This window comes from Ambystoma mexicanum, chromosome 2q, assembly GCF_040938575.1.
Source record: "Ambystoma mexicanum isolate Mex_15411 chromosome 2q, UKY_AmexF1_1, whole genome shotgun sequence".
Taxonomy (NCBI): domain Eukaryota; kingdom Metazoa; phylum Chordata; class Amphibia; order Caudata; family Ambystomatidae; genus Ambystoma; species Ambystoma mexicanum.
The window spans coordinates 1,059,717,704-1,059,744,725 of record NC_090924.1 but is presented as its reverse complement, the minus strand read 5'-3'; positions in this window follow the sequence as shown (position 1 = coordinate 1,059,744,725).

Here is a 27,022-nt window from a genome sequence, read left to right as displayed (position 1 = left end):
TTGTATAGGCGCCTCCCTCACATCATCAACTTCCTTCCTTCTCCTGCTATTCCTTCTACCACTTCTCTGGCTCCTCTGCCACCCCCTTCTACTGCCAATGGCTCCTATGCCATCTACTACCTGTTTGGCTCCTTGGTCACATCCGTCCTCCACCTCTCTGGCTCGTTTGCCATCTACTACCTCTCTGGCTCCTCTGCCACCTTCTACTTCCACCTCTGTGGGTCCTCTGCCACTGCCGATGGGTACTCCTTTCCTCTGTCCAAACCCTGAAAGTCTTCCAAAAGTGGCAACCTGCTCCACATGGCTACACTTAACTCTCCATCTACTGTCAAACACTCCTCTGACATCTGTCACCTCCTTGAACTCCTGGATTTGGTTGTTCTCGCTCTTACTGAGAGATGGATCTAGACCAGCTCAGTCAAAAATGTTTACACCGTCCTCCCCGAGGGCTACAGATCATCTATGATCCCAGGCCCAATAGGCCTGGATACAGAGTGGCCCTGATCTTTCCTGAGTCTATACCACCTTCCAACATCTCCAGTCAGACCTATTGCTCATTTCAATGCCTGGTCTGTATGCTCTCTATCTCTCCTGGCATCGCCCAGACCTTGGCCACCATCTATAGGCAATCCTGCCATGTCATCCTCTTCCTCTCTGAATGGGCTGACCTTGCTTCCTCTCTCCTTTCCTCTACCGACCAGCTTCTCCACCTTGGGGATCTCAACATCCACCTGGATTCCCCAGACTACTCTGGGCATTTGTGTAACCTATGCCGCTATCTTTCCCTCTCCATTCTACCCTCTGGTCCGACTCACTCTGCCGGCCACCAATTCATATACATCCGGCATTGCTGGGTGGGCCTTTATCAAGGGATCAGGAAGCTTCAAGTGATAAGAAATAAGAAAGAGGTCAGTCCAGGAGAGGGGTCTTGTGAGAAGATTAGAGAGAGGGATATCTGAAGGGATGAGAACATCCAAGGTGTGACCATCAGAGTGAGTTGGACCAGAGGGTAGAATGGAGAGGGAAAGATAGTTGCATAGGTTGCAAAAAAGGGATGTATACACATTGCTCTAATCACAATTGATCGCAGAAGAATTGCTCGTTGGAAAACTGATTTAATTCATTAGGTCAATTAGGACATATATGCAGGAGGAAACACCTTGCAAACCCATACCCAATCCAAAAAACCCTGCAACCCCCCACCCAATCCCCTTATATTATTTATTATCCCAAACCCATCCCACACTAAAATACAGGTAAAGGTCAATTGTGCAGGCAGTCAATTAGGACCACTATTATTAGGTCAATTAGGACAAACAGTCAATTTGAAAAGGTCAATTTGGTTAATACCGCAGTGCCACCTTCCTTTGCGGTCATTCAACCTATAAAGAAGGTGTCAGTGGCCAAATTTGCCTCCACTTTCTCTCCCCCACCTACACCTGCAGCTAACTGCCATCTAGACACAGCCTTTTCCAACATTCAACTTTCCATCTTTAACACACTGGATATCATTGCCCCTGTTATAAGGATCTGATTGAAGCTTGCCACCAAGTGCAATTCTTGGTATGACCCTGATCCGGCCACTCTGAAATGCAAGGGCAGAGTAGCTGAAAGCAAGTGGGGAGTTTCAAGTGCACACTCTGATAAACTGGTGTGCCGCCTGCTCCAAAGGCAATACAGACTCTCCATCTTCACTAAGAAGAGGGTCCATATTCAAGCCTGCATCTCTGTGGACTCTAACAACACAGCTGAACTTTTAAAAATCATCTGCAAGCAGCTGGCCAATCCTACTGCAGTATCTACATCTTCTACACCTACCCAGGCCCTCTGCAAAGCTATGGCTTCTCATTTCAACACTAGAACTCAGGACATCCTGTCTGCACTCTCCTACTCTTCCCTTCTCTCTCCCTCCATCTCTCTCAGGCCTTCCTTGGCTGCCACCTGCCCCCATTCTCTCCTGTAACACCTGAAGATGTTTCAGACACGTCTGGTCTATAAAAGTCTCATCCAAACAGGTGGCCCCCTGCTACCCAGAACCAGTAAGGACAACATTGGATCTCTCGCTCCAGCCTTGGCCAATTTCTGTAATCACTCCATCTCTACCACTCCTTTCCTGGGCAAGCTCTTTGAGAAGTTAGCTATCTCCCTGCTAACCCACCACACTGAATCTGTTGGTTTTCTCCATACCAGAAGCACATAAACTGCACTCCTGAACACCCCTGAAGATCTGCTCTCGAATCTCTACCTCTGTCGTCATTCTCCTCGACCTTTCCGCTACATTTGACACGCACCCGACTCCAGAAATGTTCATCTGTCTGGGCCCTGTTTGTGATCAGGGGGGCTAATTTCCAGTGTTAGTGGATGTAGCAGTACCCTAAACACATTGAGCCAGATTTTCCAAACCATGATCCAGCATAAAATATCTTTCCTATGTCCAGAACAATCAATTTGCACCCTTCAATTTGTTTAGACCATTGGACTGCTTTAAGCAGCCTGCATTGAAACCCTGGTTGTTAGGACCAGGGGTGAGACACATACCCCTAAGAATATGTGAATGTCTACTTAACATGCGTGTAAGGATTGCACTCAGTGGCAGCCTTAAGGCAAAGGGCTGCATGACCAAGACTGTCAGAAGGACCTGGGTAGGCTGGATATGGGGGTAGAGCTTAGGGTGGAAGTAGTTATTGTCTGTCACTAGTGTGACCCATGATCCATGCTTTTAAATAGTTTTGCTGACAACGTGATTTCCCCAGGATAACTCAATTTGTTCAAGTGGTAATTTTGCTGTCCCCCTCCATCCGTGCACCCCTTCCAAAATCAAATGCTCTCCAGTACCATATTCAAAGTGTTCTGGTCTCCTCTTCCATCCACTCCTTTGTTCCCCTCTATAAAGTCCCATACTACTTTTACTTTCCATTTGCTACTCACGTCACCTTCCATCCATTCCCCCTTCTCCATAAGGAAAGCTACTGTCCAAGTATGAAAAATGAACAACCGTATACTGCAGACCCCTGAACAAGAGCCTGAGAGGTGAATCACAAATATTCATGTGCTAAGAATAAAGGTTATTTATCTTTTTTTTGTTGAAAAATGCTATTAGTTATATAAACAGTATAGAGAAGGAGAAGCAATCAACATAGTGTGGCATCATCAATGTATCTATCTTCCTTTCCCATCTGCTCTTCCCTTTCTATTATATCCACCCCCCCTTCACGTTTCACCCTCAGTCACCTTCCGTGAACCCCCTGACCACCATTCCCAACAACTGCTACTCCCATCTCTGCCTTTCTGGCCTGACTCAAAGAATTGAGGCTGATGCTCCTCCTCTTCCTTTGTGATGGCCGAGCAACAAAGTCACCAGTACGTATTAAATCTCAGATGGTGTTCACTCATCAATGCCTCCCTTAACACTGTGGCTACTGCCAGCAGACCATGGTGGTAGTTCCTGCGGTCCAGCCATCTATTTGTGAAACACAGAACCCCCCCTGAATACTGAAGTAAGGCATAGGACATTTTGTTTTTTGTTGAATTTTTGCAACACATTTTAATTGAGTTGAGGGTGTGAAGGAGTGCTAACATGCAGGAGAGAGAGGCACGGCAGGGGGGGGCGTGTTCAGGAGGCAGATGGTACAGGCTGAGGGGTTTCTGGCATCCTGGTATCGCTCCAGGTATGGCATGGCAGGGAGGAAGGGGCCTATATGTAATTATCTTGTACATACTGTTTATAATATGCAATTGTCCATGATGACTTCTTGTTTGGCGTGTTTGCTTTGATTTTCTGTTGAATGTCTCAATTAATTCAATAAATGCAGCCTTGTATTTTCCAAAGAAAAATGTATGTGTGTGTCTTCTTGGCGGCACCTGACACCTGCACTGCCCATCTATTAAACCATGAGTGAGGTTTTATTGGAATATGTTTCACTGCAAACTGCATCACTTCTAAGGGCAACCCATGTTGCCAGATAAGGCACAGTGACATTGATTGATTTGTCCATGATCATACACTTTGGTTACATGGTAAAACCAGAATTTGAGCATAACCTTTTATTTAGGTGCTTGAACATTCAACTTCCCAGCTCAAGTTGGCACAAATGTGTGTTGAAGCTTGGTTTTGAATACATAAAATAATACGCAATTGTATGCATATGGCATAAAAATGCATACATTACATGATAAATAAACCCGACAATGTATACATCACTGTAGAAACGTGTTAATGAAAAAGATTAAGTGGGTCATGTTGTTCTTAATCCTGAATTGGATGGACGGGAGGGACCACTCCTGTTTGCACATTGTTGCAAAATGGCCCCTTCATGCAATTTTTATTGTATACACCAAGTACTGGAATAGTCAATAGTAGGACATAGACAAAATCGAATTTGCGCTTCATTTCTCCATTACATGTCTGGAAAAGTATAAATCCCTCCCACAATTATTGATTGTGGAAACCATCTACAATGGATTGCTTTGGACCAGGTGTCTAGGTCAGGTGGTTTTCACGGTAATCCATTGGTTTTCCACCAGCATAAATATACATGCTGGTGGAAAACCAATCAGATTTGGCCGGGGGCCCTGTAAGAGCAGGCAGACATGTTAAGTCAGATCTCCTCTCCAAATGTTCCTGCTAATTCATACAAAATCCTGCACCACATGAAAGTGTCAAGTCAATATTTTAGCATCACTTTTCTCACTCTGCTTGACTTGGAAAATAACTCCCTAAGATTGTAGCTTTATTTTCCCCATCCTGAATGTAAGCCTACACGTTCCTGCATGCAATTTAATGATAACTTACACAAAATCTCTTACAGACACAAAGTGAACTGAAATGCATGTTAAAGTCATTGTTTCACAGCTTATTCTGTAGCCCATAATTTCGAATCACCCAACAATCACATATAAAGAGCTTACTAACATCTTGCATAATATTAAGAAAAAAGTACAACAACATAGTAAGTTACATTTTCTCATCCTGAATCCCTGTCTGTTGTAAATAATCTGCTGCTGACTCACAATAAAATGATAATACATCAATGGGAGGGCCTGTGCAGCTCTGGCTATTTTTCTTTGAGGGGAGAGAGTCACAGCAGCGGGCCACCATGGGCATGTGTCATTTGTCCGACTGTTAAATCCATCTCTGATTGCACTCTGCAAGTAATATTTAAATGCCTCTTTTGTAGGTTTAAAAGAAATGTTAATTTTATACTTTACCTACAACATTATAGGAAACGCTCCTCTCTTGTGTCATTTTCCAGATATTCATTATTAATCTGCTGAAAGGCAAATGTTTATTGGGGGGTGGGAACAATCCTCCCATCTCGATCCCTGCCCCCTTTATCACTGATTGGATGCCACAGCAAATAATGCTCATTTACAACACTGCTTAAGCACCCAGCTCTTAGCAGATAATACCTTCTAAACACGACTGACAATAAATATGTAGCCTGATTCATGGAATTATTTGCGTGGAAAACGCAGATTTCCATGCCTTTCTGTCCGAAAATCCCCATACTTCAAACAGGGATTTTCGGGCAGAAAGGCATGCAAATATCAGTTTTTCACACAAATAATTACATGAATCAGGCCCATGAAGTGTTCAATTTGCATGCAAACTGTTTTAACTGTTACTCAAACAGTATGAGGTTATCAAGTCAGTCTTTATCAATTTGAATCAAGATCTGCCAGTGCAAGCTGGGCTGCCACACAAAGATACATTTATTATGGTTAGACACTTGTAAGTATGCATGAGAAGTTCCGAAATTGGGCCATACTTGTCATCCTAGCCTTGACATGGTCACGTATGACCTTGTTGGATTAGCACAGCGATGATTGATTGCCTTGGTGGAGAAAGCAAAACACCCACATCTGAGCATATTACACTTCTACTTACTGAAACCAACATACATTGGCATAGCAAATAGCTTTCGGATTTTGAGTAGGCATGGGACAGGCATTGGCCCATCACAGCCATAAGGGTACTAGCTGGCTTTGAGATGGGAACAGCTAGAAACTGGTGCAAGTACCTGGGCAAATGATGCAATCGCCTGGCAAATCTCTGTCTAATACCTATGCACAAACCAAAACGTTTGGCTTTGGGATTGCTTATTTTAGACAGGACTCCAGTGCAAGGAACAGATGCATGACACAGATATTCCTTATAATTGAACAGGCTACAGAAAAAAACATTTTAGGAGATTTGTATTACACAAGGAGCTCAATTACAGTGGCATTTAAGTCCTTAAACACTTGAAATAGTGCATAGATATAAATGGAAGGCGCTATACAGCGCACACATTGGTGTTACTTTGTAATAGAAAAAAGGGAATGGGCACCAAAAAAGCGCTTGCAAGAACCTAATGATAGGGAGGCAGCAGGTGACTGGAAGGTGTATGTGCCTTGCCCTGGCACTATACAGTAAAGTCAAACTGAAGAAGGGTTTTCTCAATCTCACTGCGCCAACACAATAATCAATCATATATTGCTTGAGTTACAAATGTATTCATGGTTGCAAAGTAAAACAGCACCATAATATTCCTGTATTTTAATTCATCGCTGTTGCAGCAATTGTAAGGGAAAGCCCTCTGTGCTCGGGGGTCTGGCGTGTAGCGTGGCTGGTTCCTGATATAAACACTGGTACAAACATCGAGGGTGACTTGATATTTTTTTAAAGGCACTATACACCCATCCCAACATATTTTAGGACAGGTGCAATTATATAAACAAACTCCAGTGCTAGAATATTTCGGGAAAGTGTTGCATAGTGCCTTTAATATTGTGTCACCCTAAATGTTTTTTTTTCTCCATAAATAACTGTTTCATTCCCACAAAAGATAAACATACTTAAAATTATAGAAATCAACTTGATATTTAAGGTTTAAGAAAATAGTTACCTAGTAACTGATATGTTGGGAAACGTAGGTAAAATGAACAGTGCAATTAAAAACAAAATCAACACAGGCTCTTGCAAGATAGTTGTAGGTAGCCTACTTGAGTAAGTGTGCTACCTCACTTGGAGGTGTAAATGGTCCTCCATCTCCCTGGCTAGATAGTTGTAGGTAGCATACTTGAGCAAGTGTGCTACCTCACTTGGTGGTTTAAATGGTCCTCCATCTCCCTGGTCATTTGTGATTTTATGGCTGTGGGGCATGAATTACTCCCCAGGCCAAGCAAACAAATCCTGGTCAGGTCTATTGCAGTGCACAGCTTTCAGGATGCAAATCGTACTGAAATTGCTGCAGCATGTTTAGAGTGAAATTCCCCTTGCCTTTCCCCATACTCCTTTTACACCACTGGCAAGAGCTCCGCTCTAGGGGGTAAACGGGGTGGCTGGCATTGGGGGGGTCTGGCCCACCAGGCCCCCCTGCTGCAGCTGGCCTGTTTAAACACGATCAACCACAACATGATTACTCATCTCCACGAGACACTTGGCATCATGGATCATGCTCTGGCGTGGCTGACCTCCTTCCTCCTGGAACAACCATCCCAGGTTCAGCTTGGATCCTTTCTCTCTACCACCTTTCTCTCCACATGTGGTGTTTCCCATGGCTCTACCCTCTCACCCTGGTTCTTCAAAGTCTATCTGGCCCCTTTGACCCTCCTGATCTCCATCTTTTCTTCTAACTTTCAGTGTTATGTGGATGAACCACAGCTCTCTTTCAGGCTTCCCTCAGCATCCTCCTCCTCTTCGCTCATCCCTGGCAGTCTATCTGCTGTTCAGGCATGGTGCACCTCTAACGATCTCGGCCTTAACCTTGGGGGCATCTTCGACTCCACTCTCTTCTTTCCACAAATCACTGACCTTGCCAAGAAGACCCATTTCCATCTGTTCCTTCTGTGTGGTATTCTCTCTTTTCTGCCCTTGCCCCAGAAGCTTGCTGTCTCCAGAGCCTTGGTTCTCTCTAAGCTCAACTACTGCAACAGCGTCTTTCTCAATCTGCCTATCTCTACACTTTGCCCTCTTCAACTCATCCAGAACAGGACTGCAAGACTTATCCTTGGCCTGAAGCCCATGAATCGCATCTCTCCGGACCTGAATTCCCTCCACTGGCTCCCAGTTGCTGCACGGATCTGCATCCTTCAGAAGGCTTTCTGGGGCCACAGCCCTCACTACCTTCAACTCTCTCTTCCTAAACACCTGCCTCCTAAATACCTTTGCTTGCCTACTTCTAACTCTCTGCGGGTGAGTTGCTTCACCAAGCAGAGAATGGAGGGTAGATCTCTCTCCTCTGCAGGTGACTCCCTCTGGAATGGCCTCCCTGCCTCTCTCCACCTTGAGCCAGATCTCTTTAGGTTCCGGAAGCTCCACACAACCTCACTTTTCTCATCTTTTTTCATGTTCCCTCTCCCCTGCTAACGTTCCCTTGCTCCTACTTGCATGACAGCTCTATGTCATCTGAGTCTTACAGGACACCAGACCCCCCCGACCAGTCACCCTGTACTTACTGCCTGGTCCACTTGCCCTGCTGCCTGGCTAAACTTGCACCAACAGGCGGAGATTGCCCCTGTAGTCCCCGCCTTCTTTGCCCTTAACTCAGGACCCTGCTGCTCTGGGTGTACTTCTCCCTGTTCCTTCCCCCCTTGACTTCTTTTTGCGCATTTGCATGATCTTAATGACACGAGGCCTAGTAAGAGTGTTTTCTTGTCCTCTCTTTGTTACCCCTCCCTTGCCTTGTTGCTCATTGAAACATGTGTGCATAGGCACATAATAAATAAAAAATAAATCAATCAATTAATCAATTAATCAATCAATAATGCTTTACCCCAAATGTACTCACTAAAGTATAGTACAATAAACAGTTAGAATACACCATCCCATACCTAACTACGTCTAAAATAATACAATAGTACTTTTAAAATCCAAGACAGTTAGAATATGCCAACGTGTATCTGACTACATTAAAAACGCCCTTCATTGTAATACACTTCAAATATGCCATCACACAGTTATTCTTACTGCACAACATCTTAAAGTCCAATATAGTAAGAATATGCCAACATGTATCTAACTACTTTAAGCATTCCCTTAATTACAATAAACTTCAAACACACATACCATTACACTTACACTCATATAATTACAGTAGGGTCTATTTTATCCACTATGTTTTTTTTTTCCCAATGACCCAATGGTTAGCTCATGTCAATATAACAACAGTGTAACACACACTAATGTTGTACCAAACATAGTACATAGAATGTACTACTTATGAGGGTCAAACAAGGAAATCTGTATGTTAAGTTATATGCAATCAAAGGTTTTAAACTATCTTGCTTAACAAATTATATTTTCCACAGAAAAAGAACCAGAGATTCCAGCGTTATTACCATATCCAACTAAATAACCATACAACGTATTATCCTGTTTCATTTATAGGCAGAGAAGCAAGCATGCCAAAGCACTCTTAGGGCACAGGTCATTTTCATAGCTGTGAAGAGAGAGCATGCCATGCATTCTTAGTTACATGTCATTTTATAGTAGGAGGACAGCACACAAGGATATGCTTAGGTGCACGTCATATTTTTAGATCGGAAAAGAGAACCCCAAATCATTCTTCGTGACACATAATTAAATAGTGGAGTAGTGGAGGTCAGCACACAAATACATTGACAGCTAAATGCTTTTTGTAGGTGGGAAGAGAGCATGCAAAAACATTCGTTGATGCATGTCACTTTGGCAGGAGGTTAGAGAGTATTGCAAAGCATTCTTAGTCACACATTAATTAAATAGGTGTACACAAGAGTACCCTAAACATTCTTGGGTGCAAGCCATTTTTGATGGTAGCAGAAGGGAACGACAAATGAATCTTAGTCACATGTCACAGGAGGAAAGCATGACAAAGCTTTTGTTTCATCAGCTAAATGTACTATAGCTGAGTTACATGTATGTTATGTCTGAAACTTCTGTAATTCCCACACATGGTATGGGACAGGGTTGAGACAAGGGTAGGACAGTCCTGTTCCGATGTATCAGCTGATCCAACGGCTGCAGTATGCTTTGGATAAGTCTGGCTAGTAAATGCCTGTCTATTATGTTAGTATGTGTGCTGATAAAGCTGATTCATCTGTTCCTCAGCAAAGAACAATTGCCTCTGCCTCAGGTGAATCAGGAGCATTGTTATGAAATGTAATTGTGCAATCAGTGATAGAGGAGGAAGTTCAGGATAATGAAGTTGAGTCTCCGCCATCTGAGGTACAAGATTCCGTTTATAAGGTGTCATTTGGCAAGAATTATTCTCCACCCCGTGATTGTAGATTGATACTTGGGGATCTATCTTTTGATGATGCCATAGATCACCAGAGAGACAATGAGACAAGGCAAGAGGGTGTAGACATTGAAAAAGACATACAATTACCAGGTTCAAGCAAAAACATAGCTTCAGATCCTCCCTGTGCAAAAGCCGAGAGGTCCCCCTTGCACCCATCTACTACAGACAATGGGCACTTAGAAGTACAACCCAACACCATTACATGAAGGAAACCTACCTCTATGCAGCTCTGAGAAGCATTTTGTTATTTAGGGAAAACTATCCTTCAAGGCATAGAAATCATACTCTCCACTCAGTGTGCCAACTCATGATCCTGAGCCTTTTAAGCATGTGCGGAAATATGTCAAACACATTAAAAGTCTTGCTTTTTCAATAGTAAACTTTCCATAATGTTGGGAATAGATTTGCTGCCTGACACTTTTGCAAAAAACAGAAACACTTTGACGTGATTGGTCCCTGCTGGCTGCGGGAAAATCCAACCTGAGAAAGTGCACTTGATAATGGACATGTTTACCAGTGTGTAAGACATACAGCCCATGTTCATCTTCACCAACAACTCTTGGCAGAAACGCCCAGTAGACCAGCCATTGAGTGCCATTCACTAGCAGCCCGCATGGTGCATGCATAGGTTTGACAGGAAGTCCTGCAGGCGAGTTGAACTCTGGGGGAAAATAAAGGGGTTTGTGGCACACTGGTTTATTCCCAGTGGTTTAGAAGTAGACTTTGTGGCAATAGACAATTGTCTAAGCCAAAAACTGCCACTAGATGAGATATGTGTGGCACAGAAAATGTGCATGCACTTTAACCACCCCTACAGTGCACACAATGTGATGTGAAAACTGAGGTCACACCTTACAACCAGCTAAAAACTGTAACGCTGACTTGATCAAATTCAACCTTGCATATGCTGGAGTGACTGTGAGAGCAGTGTAGTGCAGTGACTGACAACTTCAATAGCCATAGCTGGCAACTCGGGGGGTGGGGGGCGCTGCCTAACACCTACTTAGCAGAAAATGTTGGGTAACGTGTGCAGCCTTTTGGAGGGGCCTGCTAGTGGGTTAACCTTTATGGTACATAATTCGTCAAGGTGCGTAAGTGATGTATCAGTAGGAATTTGAGCTATCCAATAAAATAAAGAATATGACATGTTAGGTCATGCAAAAGTGTGGCAAATAGTCACAAACCTGCTCTTAAACTTCTGAATGGGTTCACACTTAGTTGGCAAGAGGGGGCCTATTGATTACCTCTTGGCAACTTCCCTTGAACTACGGGTTAAAGTCAAGATGCCAACTTTATACAAAAAGTGATTAAAACCGGGAATGAAGACAGCAGGGTGGGTTGTCATTTTCAAGAGGATATACTATCCATGCCAAGAGTAAAGAGCACTAAAGAGTCAAATAAAAGCCCGGATGGAACATGAACAGTGAGACAAAGGTTAGAGAACACCATTCTAGTGCAGTACCTCTCTGCTGCAAAGTAGGTTATTGGACAGCTCACACTTTTCACCCCTTACTTCTGACAGTAATTCAGAGGAGCATGCAATGAGCTATCAAGCAGTGAAAAAGCATAGGGGACTGGTGACCACACTCTTTTCACTGCTGGGATGGCTGTATGCTGGACAGACAAAATGGTAGATCCCTATTTTCTTGACATGTTTCAACTGGGTAGTTATGAAAGTCTGCTTCAATTCCGCCTTTTCAAGCATTCAGTGTGGCTATCTGTGCTTTTTCACGTAAGTGGGTGCGGAAAACCTTACCAGCCCCCCAGCTTGGGTGCAGTGCAAACCAGTTTTTAGCCTGCTCAGATTTTCATCTTAGACCACAGGAGAGAAAACGGTTACTTCTATGAAAAAATAACAAGCATCTTATCTCTCAAAACAATGGTGGGAGGGCGCACCGGGATCAGGACATGGGAGGCTAGCAATCAAAATCATCAGAGGAAGTAAATTTGAGTTCCTGAAGTTACTTTAATTTTCAACTTCCTTTAGATGTTAGTTTCTTTTCGAGTTAAGTTTTAATTACATTTATTTTCACCTTCCTTTAAAATGTAATAAAAGTTGAGTTTTTACTTCAGTTTAAAAGTGCGTATGTTTAATATTGTTGCCTGTTTTGCAGCTTCATTTGTATTTAGCACCATGAACAATGACATTGCAATTAGTGAAGGTTCTGCCTCCATTAAGGGTCAGCCCCGCCTAGACACATGTGGTAAAATTCACCCCACAATTCCATGGCTCAGCCAAACCCAAAAAAGTCTGCATCCTTGGTGATCATGCCTTAGTCTATTTGGTTGTACCAAGCAGAGGTGCCAAATTACAGACTTTTTCACTCAGTCCATTTACCAGTGGCATTGTACTCAGTGAGGTTCTGACTCAATCATGAGCCAACCCACGCCAAGAGGTATGTTGTTAAATTCACACCAACACACTAGGGCTCAGCTCAAAGGTTCTACCTCCCTGGTGTTTTCACCTCAGTCTATTTGTCTTTACCTCAGATAGGTGTGACTTTTCAGGCTTCTGCTTTAATCGGCCAAGTTAATAGTAGCATTGCACTTCTTGGTAGTTTGTCTCAGTCTTTTGAGCTCTGTTTACCAGCAGAACTATTACATAGTACTGCACTCTCAAACTGATGGTTCCACATCAATGCATTTAGCTCTACCAACTAGCAGCGGCAATCCTGAATTTATTCTGCGCTGCTCCATTTTTTCTGGACTCTCTTCATGCATTGTGCTTCCCCTTTTTATACCCAAAGCACCTACATGAGGGTAGGGTCATATGCCTCAACATGATGTCTTTCCTTGATGTGTTGTCCACTTTCCCCTCTCTCGCAGATGTGCCACAACATGGGCAGAACGTGCGTGCAGGCCTCGCCATTCCATCTCTTCTCCCTTGCCCAAGTAGAACACATTTGGTATTCCACCAGCAGAAGGCCATGTTGCTAGTTGTGGCAAAGTTATGGCACATCAACTCTTGCAGTGTCTCTGTGGCCAACACAACCTCCCCCTGATTGTTGGTAGATATATGCTGAGTTACTGATGCTTCCAACACAGCCAATGCCACACCGCCACATCCACTTTCACCTCCCCAACAGCCATCATATACCTCTCTTCACACCTCCTCGCCTTGGCTGTCACTGAGAACAACTTCTGTCAGGGAGGTTGAGGAGTACTCCAGCTCCTCCTCTTCTACACCAGGAATCCTCCCCTGCAAGAAACATGTTGCTGTTTTTACCATAATGTGTCAATATTCAATAAAAAACAGCGACCCAGAAAAACAGGGGGTTCATGCAAGAAGTCAGAAGACTGTGCAAAGGAAGAGTCTCAGGTACCCCAAACATAAACACAGCCAAGGAAAAGCATTAGAAATCTTTTTTTTGTCGTTTTTATTTACATTTGTTGGGTAACAAAGTTAAAAAGGGAAATTAGAAATAGTACAACAGGAACATCTTTATGATTTTTCAAATGTTTTGGGTGACACAAAAAAGCGAAAAAAGAGCATGGGAAAGTACAAAGGAACAAGGGAACTTAAGAACAGTGGCCTAGCTTGCAAACATGCACACAAAGACAAAAGATAAACAAGGGATCAAGAAACACACAAAAAGCATATACAACTAACAAACACGTTCAGGAAATCTTACAAAACTCTCCTAAGTCACCAAAAGCACTCTAAAGATCATGAACCACACCACCACATTGTAAGCCTGCCCTGTGAATTCTCTCCATGGCGAAACAAAACTCACAAGGTATCCAGGAAGAGGGCTGTGCCTTTTATTAGCCCTCACACTTCTTTAAATAAGTCCTGGATATTAAAACGTCTTTATTCAGGCGCAATCCTCCCAATTAGCCTCTAGTCCTCAAACGTTTGCTTGAGGGCCGAGGCTCAGTTTGACCCATACTAAATCCTGCGGTAATACTGTGAGTCGCCTCAACCCACCTAGAAAAGCTCAATGTCCATTTTACAATATCTAATTTACATATCTTCATATCTTGGGGGAGAGATAACACTTTTGATAGCCAGACTTGAAAGAAAAATGCTATTTAGAACATGCAACTTCGAGGAGCGTTAAAGACGATTTAGTTGCCATATAAAATGGCCGTCTATTCAATGACACATTTGTGAAAAAGCAGAAACAGCACTCCTGTAAAGTATGACAGCTGTCTTTATTAGGGGAATATGTTTTTCTTTCATATCCTCAAAGTTTCGTGGTAGCCCTTTCATGTGTTTTGTCGTGCAGAAAGAACAGCTACGTTTTGTGGATTTGGATCCAAGGCCTATAATTTGCTTTCACAGTTTGACATATACAAAATAAAAAAACCAGTGCACCCCCACGGATATTGTTCTTGACAAACCGCGTGACTTATTGTCTGAAACTAATGTCCAGTGAACAATAACACAGGCGGCATTTGTGTGCACTTTCGAACAGGAAAGGTTGACATTTGGCTCCGCTCCAGTGAAATTCGTCACTTGTGGTTTTGCCTCCCTTGTGATAAGTGTTAGGTTATGGTGCTAATGACACAGAATTCAATACAGTATTTGATTACACCATGCGCCTGTTTCCCGCGCAACACTATGTCGAACTACTCACAAAGCGCAGACTTCTCTGTAAGATGCAATATTCTATGAACACTGTCCCAAATCATCGATCTTTTTTCAAAGTTCATCAGTGAGCACATTAATTGTCTTCATGCATGCACGAACTGGACACATTCTTCCAAATTAACTTCTTTTAGTTGCATTCGCGTGGCGGGCATGCGTTCGTTCGTGAATTGCCCTTTTCTATAATGAGCCGTATCTATGTTTATGCTAGCCATTGCTATAACCAGTGCTATTGAACTATGTTGGCATTTCATCAATATTTGCATTGCCATGTATATATTTTTCTGAGCTTGAAAGTAAATACAGGAATGCGTTGGAAGACTTCCAAGAACTGCCTCTGCTAGAATGAAAACGCACTGACCCAATCTGTCTTCCTTATGTAACACATGCTATTATTTATACATTTCGACTTGCTTTAGACATACACACCACATTTTTTAATCAGCAATAACAAACACAACCGGTCTATACATGCTCCGTATGAAGATGTCTTGTAAGTAAAGAATGTGGGCCTAAGGTACAAAAAAATGTGCGCAGCACAATTGCACTTTGCACTGCAAAAGTGCACGTTGCGCCATGCAAAACTAATTTCACCAATTCACGGATCGCACTTTGCGCTGGTACTTCACACAATGCTCAAGGGCTTTGCGTGAGGTGCGAGCGAAAGGCCAGCCAAAGAGGAAGAAGGCAGTGGAATATGAAAACGTCCTCATTAAATTAAGAACATGAGGAATAACATGGGGATGGGGAGGGAGAGAACATTCAAATGTTCAAACACGCCCCATCAAGTACAAACATACCCACATTCCCAAATTCAGTTGCGCTTCCGCACTAAATGGAAAGGACCTACATTTTACCGCCATCCCTGACAAGGTGCAAAGTAGAACTGCACCATTAAGTGTAAGAAGCGCAATTAAATATCAGCAACATCTCATGGTTGAAATCTAACTAGCATGCCCCTTCCTGCACTGCCCACTCTCATGCTACTACATTGAAGGAGGAGGAGGAGAAGGAGGAGGACCAGAATCTTCCATACAGCACTGTTATTTTCACTATGCAATATGTGTATGGCTGTTAGGGCGAATTCTCACAAATGTGCAAATTCTCTTCACCTTAGAGACCCCCAGAAACTTTGCTGGATTTTGAGGACTTGATGTTTTTTCCTGGAGTGTGAGCCTTTTTTCCCACTCTTTCATGTATTTTGATGTGTGTTTTACACTTGTGTTCTTTGATTATGAAGTTTTAGACAACTACATTGGCATCATTTTTTCATGTGTGTTAGACAGCACCCTCAGTGCCTTGACACAGGGATGTCTTTTAGACTTCCCAAGGGTTTAAATACTTTCTCTGGGATAAACTACTGTTTCCCAGAGAATGTAAAGTGAAATTGTATTTACTAGTCTTTCCAAATTCCTAGACCAAGCACACACCATCTTACAATGGAGTGTTGGAGGGGTTACATAGTATCCCCTGTGTCTAAATACTCATGTAGCAGTCAAATGCTACCCTTTCCTATTTGAAAAGGCTGGTGGCAGTGGTTTTATAACAAACTACCATGATTTATCCCGACGGCGAAAACCGGTAGCTAAAAATCACGAGAGCCATGTTGTTCAAGATGGCGCCTTAAGCCCCTTTGTTTAAACAGGTCCCGGTCTTCTTTTTTTGCCGTTTCTTTTTGGAAAGGTCCTTCTAGTGTTTGTCTATGCGCACCTAACCAGGTTTGGTCCCTTTGTTTGTGTGCTTTTGGCGGGCTTCAGGACTGAAGACCGCCTCTGGTGTCTGAGTGTCTGGAGAGGGCAGGAAGTGAGGGAGGTGCCCGAAACTCCCTGTGCTTAGTCTCCTAGGAGACCCAAATGCACTCTGGCGTGATTGGCTGGCTGACTGTCTGACAAGGACAGACACCCTGCTGGGTGTGTGACAGCTACGCTGGAATGAAAGGGAGAGAACTGTTTAAAAGGTGAATCTCTTGGACTGGAAAGCAGAGTCGACCACTGGAACGAAAGAACCGAAGAAGAGCTGGAAGAGGACGGCTCCTGCAACTCCCGGAACATTGGTTTGCCCGGTGAAGCCCTGCTGCAGGTCCGAATTGCCAAGTTCATCTCGACAGAGAAGCCCCTTCAAGGATGACTTCTTCCTTTGAGTTGGTGGGACCAATCAACTTGTAAACCACCTGGATACCATTTTCAAGGCTGGTTAGGATTAACCAAGGAGAGGGATACCAGCTTGTGCACTTGAATCTAAAGCTACTGGAACTGAAGTGACTCCATCTTGTTTGCTTTTTCAACAATCCCGTTGTGCAGTGCAGGAGTCCCCCGATGACCTCCCTCTTGTCCCCACGACTGAGGCTCAGGAACAGTGAGATCTGCAGGACCTGCCAGGAACCAACGTTTTCAGCTGCATTTTGTTCTTTATACTAAGGTGATGTGCCAACTCGATTGAGAGAACGCCACTCTCGCTGTGAACGTTCGTGAAACTTACCCAACTTGCAGGCCTAATCAGCTTGTGACCCGACATATGATTCTTTTTTGCCTAAACTACTTCTGAGAACTTTTGCAAATACTTCACTGTTTGGTACCAGAACTGCTCTTTCCTACCCAGAACACTAGCCCATTGACTTTGGCCTGGCCTATTGACTTGAATTGAACTCTTCTGGTGAACTGAAACTATTTGCACTGTCTAACAAGTATAGGGGATCTATACTACTTACCTTGTCCCTTTTGCTCACTTCTAAGTAACTGAACAGCCATTTGGCTCCTATTTCAGGGAGCTCAAACTGTCTCAAAATCTTGGAGCTCTGTATTGAAGTGTATTGGTATATAATATTAAGTTGTCTTCTTCTAGTAAAATGCTTTCTAAATGGTTGTGTAATTAATTAATAAGTGTTTTACCAAGAAACCTTGAGTATAAGTATTTACTTGTACCACTATGATTGAAAGTCCTCTGTGTAATTACTTGTACTGCTCACATTCACTCTTGAGATAAGCCTGGCTGCTCAGCTCGCTACCAAAAACTGTGTGGTACAGAATTATAGCAAAGGTTGGTTTGGCTAACATCTGTAGTCATAATTGTGTGTAGTGGTACCAGAGGGTACTGCATGCAATTCTGCCTAACAATGGCACATACTGCTTCCCCCATATTCATCCTTGAATTGGTCAGGGAGTCGGCGAATGACCTGGTGTCAGCCACCATGTGCTTAAAGCCAGTAACACCCCTGGCGAAAGTGTCATCTGCTTTACACTTCTTGGCCACTGGCTCACTCCGGCAGAATACAGCCATGATTGGGGCTATTTCACAGTTTACACATTTGCGCTGCCTCCACCAGGTCTTCTTCTGCATCATAGCATGCATGCACAGCCACCTAGACATGCAGTGCACTCTGCAGGCAAGGCAAAGAGTGGCTCAGGAATTCAATGCAGTTGCCCACTTTCAGCAGGCACTTGGAGCTGTTGACTGCATCCATGTTGCGCTTCAAGCTCTATGAGATACAGAACACACACATCGGAATAGAAATAATTGTCATTCAGTAAATGTGCAGGCCATTTGTAATGCCAAGGGACACATCATGCATGTAAATACCAACAACTCAGCATGTATGCATAACAGAGACATTTTACACTATTCCTCCATCCATCAGTCACTGGCAACGGGAACCTGTGCAAACAAGTGGCTCATTGGTGAGTATCAACCATCACACACACACAAACACACTCATCCAGTCACATCCGATACATACATCTATCTAACCTAGTAAGTGTGAGTTTAAGTGTAAGCAGTGGTTTGTAAGCACAAGCTGTGCATTCTTCTCTGTACCTGGCCTTTTTTTCAAATATTGGATTTTCCCCTTTTGGAGAAAAAAAACATAAAATCCAGGCCTCACTCGCTCATGCGCGTGCGCTCACAGTAAGTGAGAGCTCAAGTGTTAGCAGCGGTTTGGCATCGGAGGCTGTGTGTTCTTCTCTGTATCTGGCCTTTTTTTCAATGACTGGATCCTCCCTTTTGGAAAAAAAAACATACAATCCCGCCCGACATGCTCATGCATGTGCGCTAATAGTAAGTGTGGGCTTAAGTGTTAGCAGCAGTTTGGCAGTTTGGTGGATGAGCTGCAAGGACAGGTAAGACTATCTGGCTGGTCATATATTGTTGAAACAGTTGTTATACCTGACTTGGTCGTAAATCCCAATGGGGTGTGACCTATTTTACTTTTGCACACTTTTGGCTCCTCTTGTGACTCCTACTGATGCACGTCTACTACGCCCAGAGCATCCCCTCTCCTTGCTTCACACATTGTGGGAAATTGTATTAAAAATATAAAGCATACAAGTAGAATTGTAGTGATATTTTGGCAAATGATCTAGGACACCTAACTTCACAAGATATCAGCAACACCAACAATATATTGTACATCCAACATTTTGATTTCCATCTTGGCCACATTAAACGTGCATGTATGATTTAAGGAGTGGTAAGTGTAAAGACTAGAGGGGGGCATATGTACTCCTGCTCTCTATATGGCAGAGGAGAGACACAGAAGACCCCAGACAAGATTCTCTATTGTTGGTAGCAATGGGCGAGCAATCAAGGCTGAGCTCTAAGTAGGTGATGCGGGCATGTTCTTAAGTACAGGGTATTGCCCAAGCACCCACAAAGGAATGTCCACACACTGTATTAGTGAAAACACAGTCTATGGGCCTCATTACGACCCTGGCGGATGGACCATGGTGCTAATAGCACCATGGTCCATGCCGGTAACCGTCCGACTCTGCCATGGCGGAATGGGGAATTACCACCCCATTCCGAGGTTGGCGGAGTGGTAATTCCCCCTTCCGCCATGGCCCTTCCCCATTCCCATTTTTGCCCCATAGGGCATAATGGGAATGGGGAAGGCGCTAAGTACGGTGCCACAAATTGCGGCACCGTACTTAGCACCAAGGTCCCTTTGCGACATGGTTTTTAACGCCTGCAAAAAGCAGGCGTTAAAATCACCATCCCGCAAAGGGACCTTGTAATCAGGCGTTAAGGGTCGGCGCCATTTACGGCACCGTAAAACCCTTAACGCCTGACTCGTAATGAGGCCCTGTATAATTAAGGTTCAAGGTTATATACACAATCACAATAACTCACTTTGTACTCAGTTATTCTTCAGTTATTCTGTACTCAGCAATTGCAAATATATACAGCTCTAAGTAGTACCACAATTATTATCAGATTTCATTAAAGTGCATCAACTGTACTGTGGTCAAATGTCACCCAAATCAATTAATAAAGGTAACCAACAATAGACAAGGGAGTAAAAGCAGTTGGTTACAACAATTGGCAAAATAGTACTTTAGCTACTAAGTTACAACTCTGTATGAGGATCCCCCTAACTGGGCAACCTATAAAATAAAAGATATACCAAAATCCCAGTCCATATATTGTTCAATTAGTCTTATTTCCTTCTAAAAATGTTTCTACCACCCCAATATACCTGGAATAGTAGAGTTCCTCGAGGAGGCGTCAATGGATCCTCTTGAGTGACTGCCTTTAAAGCAGGAGCCACAGATCGTTGATGGGCCTCAGAGAAAGTGAACTTGGCGTTGATGATCTTCGATGGGATGTTCGGTGGCGTTGAGGCAGTAGCTGCAGTCCTGGTGGTGCTCGTCGACGACGAGTCGAAGACGTCCTGCCAGGAGGCATGCGTGGCACTTCCATGTTGATAGTTTGCAACTGCAAAGAGTCTATGGAGAACTTTGGCCCAGCAAGGGCGTCGAGTCGTCCGGCGTCTCTGCAGACTTCAGGTGGCAGGAAACCCACCGGTGGATTCTCCTCAGTGCGTCGGCGGGCCTTGACTTTCTCTGGGGGTACAAATCAGTTGGCGGTGCGGTTGAGAGATTTAAATGTCTTAATCAATAGAGCGTTGCGGCTCCTGTCATCGATGGCCCTGCGTCAAGCGGACCCCGCTTCTGGGACACACAGCTTCAACGGGCCTCCAGCGTTTATAGCAAACCTGCGAGCCCTGGTCGACGATGGTGGACAGAATGCCTGGTGCTTCTCTTCTTTCTCCTCAGTTATCCCCGTCTCCAGTCGGCAGCCTATCGAGGGTCTGACTTCCAGGGAGCTTTGGCAAAGTTTAGCGGTGCTCGATGGTCCCTCGGAGCTCGGGAAGAGGGCGCCTAACCAGGTCCTCTCTCAGATCAGTCCTCGATGAACTCGACAGCTTGTGGATTTGGTCAAAGCAAATGCAGCAGCAAATGTTCTTCTTCCAGCTGGGCTTCAAGGATAAGCTTCAAATATCAACTTCATTTTATGAACGTATTCTAGCAGTGAGAGGCCCTGTCTCTCATTCATTCTGCTGGGTCACACTCAGGCAACCAATAACTCAAAAGGGCATTTAGCAGACAGTCAGCCAATCAGGAATACAGGACATTCAGGCCATTCGCCTCCCTCTCAGGCACTCACAACAAGGAATGTGTATTGGGACAAGTACCCAGCCATTCAGCACTATACCAGTTTCGGGGCAGGGCTGTCTCAGTCATTGTGTTTCATTCCAGAAACCAGAAATCCACAACAAGAAGTGCATATTGGTCACACACTCCATTCACCCACGTCTCACCCACAGTGTGTACCCACAACATACAGTCACTGGGAAGGCTCCAGCCAGTCTGGCCTGGACTTCCCCACAATACCATATATGGAACTTCCACCCAACAGCCTGTCAGGGGGAAGGGACAGAGCCCGGGCTTCCCAGGACTTTGGGAAAACAAGGTAACAGGCAATAGAAAGCAAGAGCCCACAGGGGCCATCTTGTTTTCTATCAGGAATAAACTGATTGCAATGGCAGGACCTGGCTATCCCCAAAATGGAGGGTACACAGAACACCTGTCAAATTCAGCATGGAGCTACTAACAGCCCATACGCTGCTCTGTGGGCCACATACAGGTGCCCAAAAACATACAGTAGGGGCACAGGGTTGTGCCCCCATCCATGGGTGCCATAAGGGTATCCCAAGGGTGTGTACACCAAACCAAAAATAGGAAGAGCTGCACTGCCATGAGTCCCACATGGACTCCTGGGCAGAAAACAATACAGAGCACATATGAAAAAGAACTACAGGACAAGGACAGGGAGGCCCTGCCCCTACAATGCATTTCCAGCATCACAGTAAGCAATGGCTGCTAGGGGAGGAAAAGAGAAGACAGACCTCTTCCTGCTCCTGTTGAGTTACACAAGCAGAGCTTGATAAATATATGCAAATGGCAGCTGTAGTAGCTGCCAATGAGCCTATTAACTCGTTAAGAGTCTCAACTGCTACCTGTCTGGTGGCAAATTCAATGGATCGATGAATGCTGGAAGCTGGACACCAGATGCTGGATAGCCAGAAAGAGAAGTTGGCCCTGCTCGGTATAGTGCCGTCAGCAAGGACATGTATACCTGAGTATGTGGAATTGGTGCTCTTAATTCCAAGCCAAATAACGTAGGCTACTATATATATATATATATATATATATATATATATATATATAATATATATATATATATATATATATATATATATATATGTATATATATATATATATATATATATATATATATATGTATATATATATATATGTATATATGTATATATATATATATATATATATATATATATATATATATATATATATATATATATATATATTCCTCAACGGGAAAAGTGTGTTGCAAAGATATAAGAAAAGCTTCTACATTGACTCCAACAAGGTTGACACTGATCTTATCTGGGACATAAGACTGAGTGAGGGATGTCGGTAGTGTGTTAAAAAATGCAGAGACAGTTCAAAGGAAACTTGCTGAAACATCCGCTCATCACAAGGTACACACTCAAGCCCTAGTTCATCATGATATGCAGGAGGACGCGGCTCAACTTGTACATCTGGCAAAAGTATAAAACAACTTACCCTGCTCTGGAAATTGGAGCAAGTCACAAAAGAAAATGAAGGACTTTTTTCTGAATCTGGGCTCAAGCTCATCGACCAGGAAGGATCTCTTGGTGAAAGTCACCATGGAGTTTGGCCTGGGCCTGGATGTGTTTCCAAGTATAGAAGGCTACACTCCGCTTGTACCTGGCCTTAGCACTATTGATATTAGTGAAACTGGATCCAGGGGCATGCCCCAAGAGGACTGTATGATAGATCATGCCTCAATATTAACAGAACATCTGCCAATTCGCGCGATGAGTGTTACAATGGCCACATCATGGCAAGTGTTGCATGAGACCCTTAAAGACATGGGGCCTCATTACAACCTGCCAGTCCGGGACCGTGCAAAATCCGTGACGGCGGTAAAAACGTTTCCGTGTCCGCAAGGTTGCGGAAAAACCGTCCGATTACACGCTGTCGGTCGCGCGCACCACACGGACTCGGAAACGTTGTTACCGCCGTCACGGAAAACCCCACGGAAATGGAAATAACAAAGCCACAAGTGGCGCAAAACCCGTTTCCGCCTCCGCCGCCACGGACACGGAACCGGAAATACCATGATCACCAAAACAGGAAACAGAGAGGCGGCCATCATATAAAAGGACAATCCATTGCCATCCAGAGCCAGCACAAGCACAATCCTAACTCTGAGAAGCCAAAAGGGACCACCAGCATGTCTGCCAGGATTCCTGCTCAGAGGCAGCGCAAACAGCGCTTCAGCGAGGCGGAGCTAACCGTCTTGGTGGAGCACATTGTGGACAATGCTGAGATGCTGTTCAGCGCCGACCAACGGCGTGCCACACAGCAGCGGAGGAAGGAGGTGTGGGCCGAAGCTGCACGCAAGTGCACCGCCGTGGGCGTGGCAGTGAGGAGCGTAAAGGACTGCCACAAGCGTTGGGACGACCTGAGGCTGAGGGTACGCAACCTCATTTCCACGCACCGCCAACGCAGCAGTGGGACAGGCGGAGGACCCCCTTCCCCACTGAGGCTGCAAGCATGGGAGGAGCGTTGCAGCAGCGTCCTCCACCTAGAGGGAATCCATGGGATCGGGCAGGCTGAGGCAGGAGTGAGCCCACCTGCAGATGCCAGTAAGTGCCCAAACATGAATGCCACATGTAAATATGCAGTTGTGAGTACTGGGCCAAAGGACCCATTAACAACCCCCCCCCCAGGCAGTGCATGTGTGGGCCAAAGGACTCATTAACAACCCCCCCCCCAGGCAGTGCATGTGTGGGCCAAAGGACCCATCATGATCCGTATGGCAACCAATATCACTGAATGCAGACACCAGCAATCAGATGCATGTGACAAACACTATTCAATGTACAATCTTAATGACGCATGTGATGCACCCATCTGCCACCACAACAACACTAATTGCATGCCCTTTGTGTCCCCACAGCCGTTTCAAGTGACAGTGATACTGCACAACAGGCCAGCCAATCTGCATCGGCAAGTACACTAGCCACCGCCACCACACAGGAGGATGCTGCCGGCAGTTCTGCACCTCTGGCCACATTACCAGCCACTACAGATGTGCGGCACACCACCACCACCGACATCCCCACCGTCTCCACACTGGCTGAGTCTAGACAGGTGCCACGGGAACCTATCATGGACACCCAACAGAACACCGAAGGCAGCAGCACTGCAGAGGGGGCGGCCTGCAGTGATAACAGTGCCCCGCAAGAGCACTCGGAAACGGGGCCACAGGGGGAGATGCCCACATTGGAAGACCTGGGCTCCTTCCATGAGCTGGGGTTCAGCCCCACTTCACTGGGGAGTCTCATGAGGTCGCCCACCCCATCCATGGCCGAACTGAATGCCCGCATGCAGCGGATGGAGGACCAGCAGGCTACCCTCACCCAGCTGGTGGAGAGGCAGCTAGAGGAATCCAGGCTGCAGAGGGAGAGCTACAGCGCCTCAGTGCGTCGCCTGTCGAGGTCCATTGGACGCTTTGCGAGCACCATAGTGACCCTTGCACGCCATGTGCGGGAGGGCAACGACCACACCTCCAGGCTTGTAGAGGCCATGTTGGTTGGCCAACAGGCAAATCTGGCACGGATGCCCTCAATCCCAGATTCTGGCCCATCAAACACTACCACCCCATCCAGCTCCACTACTGCCAGTCCAAGGAGGCGCTCGAGTAGGCTAACGGGTCCTTCGGGCAAGGTTGCACAGGCACAGAAGCGCACACGGAAGTGATGGCATGTGTGTGGGGCAGTGCAGGACACATGTGGACTACAAGGGTGTGAGAGGGGTGGGCACGTTTGGGTGGTGGGGTAGGTAGTTTTGGGGGTTTGGACAATGGGCTCTGGGTGGGGGTGGGCACGTTTGGGTGGTGGGTGGCCCCGGGTGTACAGCTTCCCTGACCAATGCACCTTCTTCCCTGTTGTTATCACATCAATACATCACCATTTCAAATCAAGACATACATGTGTGGACATTGATCATTTATTTTGCAGTGCAACTATTAATTCATTGTCGTCACCATGTTTGTGCATTTCTGTGAATGTGCTGTGACTCAAAAGTAAATGCGAATCAGGGCATCCCGTGCTCTCTGGCCATCATGTGGACCCCCAGGGGGAGGCGGTGCCATCCCATCCCCATCTCCATCCCCATCCCCATCCCCATCCCCATCCCCATCTCCATCCCCATCCCCATCTTCCTCATCTGCGTCTGGTGGCATTGGGATGTTCCTGTGCAGGCATATATTGGGCAGCATGGCACATACGAGCGTGATTTTGCCCGTCTTCACTGGGCTGTACAGCAGTGATCCGCCAGATCTGCTCAGACAGCGGAAACGGGCCTTCAGCAGTCCAAATGTCCTCTCAATCATTCCACGTGTGCGGATATGTGCCCTATTGTATGCCTCTTCATGCCTGTTCCTTGGTCTCCGTACAGGTGTCATCATCCATGGCGTGAGTGCATATCCCGCATCACCTACATGGGATGTAGATGGGGGAACATGTCAGTGTTTGTGGCATCATGTCCTCATCTGCTGCTGTGCATTCGTGTATCATCATTCATTCATGCATATGTACCATGCAGTGTATGGAGGTATGTCTTGGGCATCACAAGGTATGTCGCTGACTGCATATGGGCCTACACATTGACTTGCATGTTTACTGTGCCCTGCGGGTGACATTTGATTGTGTGCATGTCACGGTGCAGTGCTGTCCACACATGGCAGAGTGACTCCACTGTACGGAAGTAGTAAATACACGTCGTCTCATTTACACGCCTCTCATGCTTTTTGGGGCAGTGTTTCAATTGAGGGTGGGTGTCTGCAGTGGCACAGGGTTCATGGGACAGTGACGGGATTGGCTGTGGCAGCGTGTGCACAGGCACATTGTGGTGCCCTGTCATGTCTTCCTTCATGATGTTTGGCATCCGCTGTGTATTTGGTAGATGGAAGGGGGGTGATGCATGTGCGGTCACAGCGGCACACTCACAATGCTCATTGGCCTGGACACACACACACCACTCCGACAGGGTTGTAGCATCGTCAGCTGTACTCACCCAATAGCCATGTGCTTTGTCCGGCATAGCGTTCCATGTACCGTGGCAACGTGGAATTCCGCAGTACCATTGAGTCATGTGATGAGCCTGGGAAACGTGCACAGCAGTGTGTAATCAGTTGCATGGCATCACAAACCATCTGGACATTCAAAGAGTGATACTGTTTCCTATTGCGGAACACCGCCTCAATTGCATGTGGTACTGGCTCGACGTGGGTGCAGTCAACTGCGCCTATGCAATTTGGCATGCCTGCTATGGCATGGAAGGCCAACTTGGTGGCAATGACCTCGGGGAGGGTGCGGGGTAGGGCTATGTGTTCCGACACATGGCGCAACAGGGCATCCAGTACCTGTACCAGGATTTTTGAGAAACACGGTTGTGATATGCCGTGCAGCTCACCAACCGTGTGTTGATAGGTGCCAGTGCCAAGGAAATGCAGAACTGAGACAACCTTCAAGAGGGGGGGGATGGCGGTGGGGGTGTCAATTAGGCTGCTGATGTTGTCCACAATCATGGCGGTGATGTGCAGGATTGTTGCGCGGTCCAGCCGGTATAGGGTGTGGATCTGTCCTGGGGTGAGGTTCCAGGGTGAGGCCCTGATGCGTGGTACTGGTGGCTGGCGGCGGGGTCGGGCTGGCTGGGCAATGGGGTTTGTCATAGCTGCAGGGTTGGCTGGTTGCCGCCTGCGCCTCCTCCGCCTACGCCTC